General features: G+C 31.2%; 1 protein-coding gene across 38 annotated transcripts in view; it reads left to right on the top strand.

Annotated features, from left to right (window-relative positions):
- The window catches only part of FOXP2 (forkhead box P2), a 606,462-nt gene that overhangs the window by 332,866 nt on the left and 268,596 nt on the right, over positions 1-5,000 (top strand). The window contains exon 1 of one of the 38 annotated variants that reach the window (XM_063667754.1): positions 1-103. This exon is cut by the window's left edge and continues 17 nt beyond it. The exons of 36 other annotated variants lie outside the window; for them this stretch is intronic. The gene's annotated coding sequence lies outside the window, so the exon portion shown is untranslated. Of the gene's footprint in view, positions 104-175; positions 283-5,000 lie in introns of those variants that run through there. One more of the 38 variants, XM_063667755.1, reaches the window with a different exon arrangement.

Here is a 5,000-nt window from a genome sequence, read left to right on the forward strand (position 1 = left end):
CTGCTATGCTCATGTTGGACTTTTGCACTAAGTTGAGACCGGTGGAAGAAATTTCTCTAAGCGTACCGCCTATGCTGTGGGTCTTCCAATGGGAAGGCAAGAGGTGGGTCCGGTGAGGAGCAGTATTAAAGGGACATTTGGCGCCCAAAAGATAGCCTGGAAGTAAAAAGTGCTGAAAGGGCAAGAGAATGAGGATCCGTGGAAGAGCTGTATTATGCTCAGGAAAAACAGCAAGGGATCCCAGGGAGTTGCTGTGGGCGGGAGACTGAAGATTGAAGTAATGTAAGCCTGAGGGTTAAGGAAAGATATGTGGCAGGAAAGGTGAAAATGCCATCACAAGAGAAGTACATACTCAGAGCTCTCATTAGCCAGGGGATCAGTGAAGGCTATTGCAAGTAGTCCAGCCTTTGGGAATTTGACTGTAAGTGGACCCACTGCATGGAAGCTTGCAAGCTTGCACAACTCAATCACTAAGCTTTTTAAATAAAAAAGAGGGAGGTTTTGCCTGCTAGGCAGGTCTTTCTGTGTTCTTGGAGAGCTAATTATTTCTTATTGCTTTACATTTTTACTGTTAAATTCTGTTTCCTAAACTAAAATATTCCTGGTTGCAGGATTTGACAATTTTTTTTCTTCAGGCAAAGACAAGAAAATTTGTGACAGAATATACTTGCTTACCTGGTATCTTGTAAACTGTAGCCAGTATTTATTTTTGTATTGACAACTAGGTAACATTCTTTAGTTTTTAAGTCCTCCTCTTACATATCTAAGACATACAGTTAGATAGGATAACACATTGCAAAAAAATATTACATTTTGGCGTTATAAATTAATGAAAACTCAATTTGTCAGAGGTTATAAAGTAACAGAGTGAAATAAACTTTCCCTAAGCTTCCTATCCCCCTTGTTTTGAAAAAATAAATATTAATGCTATAAAGGTCTGATTTTAAAACATTTAAATGATTTAATGAATTAAACTAACATTAAAATTTATATATTTAAAAGGAAGACTGACAATTTAGCATGTACCTTGAAAAGTAAAAATTGGTGTACATTTTTACATGTTTGAGAAATAAATATATACAGAAATTATATGAATGTGAAGACAAACAAGATGTTAGAATATGAAGATTAATGTGAAAATATAATTTTGAAATATATTTTTGAGTAATTAGTTCACCAGAATCATCAGTATAGTATTATAAAATCTCTTTCAATTATACTTCTGAAGGGGGCTTCTGAACTATAGATACAGAATCATAATGTTGCAGTAAAATACATCTACGTGGCCACCATTCTTTCAAATTCTTCATTGCACTTTAAGTGAAATAGCATAGGGATTAAATACTTAATTTTAGTATTTTATAATGTTTTCATAATTAAACATTTATATTTTGTTTCCATTTTAAAGTTATTTTATTTTTTTATCCAGGAGCATAATATAATATACTTAGCTGCTAAGTTAATTAATATCTGATTGAAATGGAAGATAAGTTTTTCATTGGCTTTACTTATGTTTCCTATATTTTGTTATTGTTGAAGATCTAACAGTATTGTCTTTGCTAAAATGTAGTCATTATCATTTAAAAAAAAATTTTCTTAAAATGTCCTACTACTTTGCATGTTTGAAATATTAACCTTTTTGAATGAAAGTCTGAAGTTTTACTAAAGTGTTTTTTTTTTTTCTAAGAAGATAACCTTAATTTGTGTATAACATTTTAGGCATTTTGTTTAAATAAGTAAAAAGTAGTAACAAATACTTAATAAACAAGTTAATTTTAATTTACTTAAAATTATGTCACTTGGTACAATAAAAATATCACTTGCTATAGCAGATGCCCTTCCCCAAATCATGTTTTAAAAGACATCCTGCTTCAGTTTTTAAAAATTGAAAATATTCATGTGCTGTTTCAATTTTTGTTCTTACACATTCAACTATATCCTTCATATTTGGCATTTTGATTTATTAGGCAATCTTAGCATTAAAGACTTTTAGCAAAGCAGTGCTGGATTTCAAATGCACTATGCATGGTGCCCATGATGAATTAATTCCACTAGAGCACAAGAGTTATCATTATTTAAACGCTAGTTTCTTTCAGAAGTTTTAAATCACAGTCAAGTTTTCAAAATTAGAACTTAACTAATATTTTGAGGTAAACGTATGAGGTTTCTTGTTACATATGTTAAGTTTTCTTAATATTTAACCCTTTCTTGTGTGAATCTGCGTAGAAATATTTAATATTTGATATTGATAATTGATCAAAGATTAAGGAGGTATTTAAGAATATATGTTTTTAATTTGATTCTTTTTCTTAAAATGTCATATTCAAAACTATTTGGATTTAATGAATATGTTTGATTAAATAAATTGGACACTGGAATGAATCAGATATTAGACATAAAGTGTCTTTCAAGGTCACTGTAATCATTTTGTTTAAGAAAAGTTGACAAAATGAATTGTTAGAAATGTTTTATTTGTACTGTTATTTGTTCTTAGTTTTCTGGGAAGTCATTTTTTTTCATCCATTTGTTTTGATTAAATAGTAAGACTCCTCCACCAAAATGAGAGTTAATATTAAGGCACTAAGATTATAAGACAGACAGTTTATGTAGATTGCAGAGTGTGGTTCAAAGTAGAGGCTATTTTTATCTTCTTTATAATCCGTGACATACATAGACAGATTGATTGATCTATCTTTCTCTCTATAAATATATATAGATACACATATTCATGTGCACACATATACACATGGGAATGTGGAGTGGAAAAGAGATAGGGAGCATAAGAAACAGGGAGGGAGAAGAGATGAGAAAGAAGACCATAGAGAAAAGTTGAGTAAGCAACAAGGACCAATAGTGTCCCTGGTGGTGGCTGAGATAACACAATTAACTATACTTGCCCAGGTCAAGTTTCAAACTTTTAAACATTGCTGTGAATACGGAATAGGATACATGCAGGTTTCTGTTATCACTCTGGCATGTAACTATCTCACATGATACAGTTTTATACCAATAGAACCTATAACTCTAAGAGGAAGAAATAAAACCAACAAGTCTAGCATTCAGTACTACCCTATCATAAAGTAAGGAGGCCTAATTGAGCTATGTCTTTATATCCTGCTATTTGTACAAATAAAAGACTACATTTTGATGCAAAATAAACACAAAAGCACTGTTGTGACTATAACAGGGAGTCATATACTAATTTATATAATAAGTGGTTGTGCACGCTTTATTCAAGATTATGGCTGCAAGAAATGGCATGAATTGCTGGGTGTGTTTGATGCTGGATTATAGCAATTTGAAACATGTCAAACACATGGCTAATGCCTCATGCTTCACTCATTCTTGCGTAAACCTGCATAGCCACCATCCATTATACCCTTGGTAACAACACAATTCTGCAAGTAAATATTGTTACACTAAGTAACCTTTCAATTCAAGTTGTTTAGGAAGAGAAAATGCAATCTTGTGCAGTCAGTTCCAGTGTCAGTTTAATGTTTCAAAAGGGAAGTGGTGTAGAGAATAAGTATCTGTACAGTGACTTGCTTAAAAAAGAAGAAGGAAAAAGGAAAGGAAGGAAAACTTAATGCAGGGGAGAAAAGTCTAACTGTATCGTTTGAGTGTAAGATCTGAAGAGTTATTTTCTGATGTGGCTGAAAAGTTGTGTACGATGAAAGACTTAAGGGTTTAACTTACAGTTCAGACAAACATTAAAACAGGGACTCCCAGATTCATCTTTCCCTTTAATGATCTGAAATTTATTTTCACTGATTTTTGTAAAATGTTTGAGGTGGGATTGAGAAGAATGAATAATTTAGTTTGGTATGTTTCGGATCATAAGCACATCCACTTTGAAAGAATATGCTGAATTTATTATTATTTAAAATATACTTAAAAGGTAAACAGCACTTCACATTGTGCTGGAAATGTTTCCTATATTGGGAAATAAGTGGAAGTGTTACCAAGAGAAACTTAGTAAATGCTAGGAATAATCTGCATTGTCCTTGAAAAATTCCTCCTTTATAGTGAACATACTCCAAGCTTTTTTCTTTAAGTGAAATGTACAGTATAATCATCTAATTACACAATCACCCTTCTTTTTTCATATAAATGTTGGATCAGATACTCCTCTTTTGTAGAGCAAAAACTACTATCACTGCTATAGTTTTCTTAAGCATTATTTTACTAACTTAGATGATTTAACTTAAAATGTAAATAACAATTTCTACTGTAGGGTTCTATAAAGTTAAAAACTCCACAAGGGCTAAGAGTAAAATCCTTTAGTTAATAGGAATTATAAGTTATGTAGGTCTTTCTTCGTAATTGTAATAAAGATTTAGACACATGCCTCTTTGCTTGTTGATTATTCTTAATTATTTGATGGCCTTGATTATGACACAGTAATACATGTAGAATTCTTTAATTCATCCAGTTGGTCCTGAGATTTACTACACAAAGGTTAGTAGTAAATGCTGCACCTGTCTGCTACACTTGAAAACATAGTACTTTATTTTTATTCCTTGTGTTACTAACTCCATCCAGAAACAATAAATATTTCAAATAACTTAGGTGATGAAATAAAAACATACACATATATACACATATTCCAGATATGTTCTCAAAAGTAAAATTTAAATGCAATATGTAGAGGTTATGCCTATCTGTTTCTACAGTTGGAGAGGATTGAAATTATAATTTTCATATAACTAGTAAAGGCAATCAGACCTTTTCTCTGAATATTTTAAACATTGTGCATGTAAAATTTATGCCTAATTTGAATACTTATTAGCTGCCTAATCTCAGAAAAGAGTATTAGCTTTGTTTTTTTCTTATAAAATCCATCACTATGTATCAGTTTTAATTTATATGATTTTTCTTTGTTAATGTTCAATAAGATGTTTAGCAAAACCTATTTGTTTATAAACACATTTCGCTCAAAAATTGTTTACTGTAGTTACAGCAATTATTTCCTTTCTGATCATGTTTTCTGTTGTTTTTTT

The sequence above is a fragment of the Pongo pygmaeus genome, chromosome 6 (genome assembly GCF_028885625.2).
Source record: "Pongo pygmaeus isolate AG05252 chromosome 6, NHGRI_mPonPyg2-v2.0_pri, whole genome shotgun sequence".
NCBI lineage: Eukaryota > Metazoa > Chordata > Mammalia > Primates > Hominidae > Pongo > Pongo pygmaeus.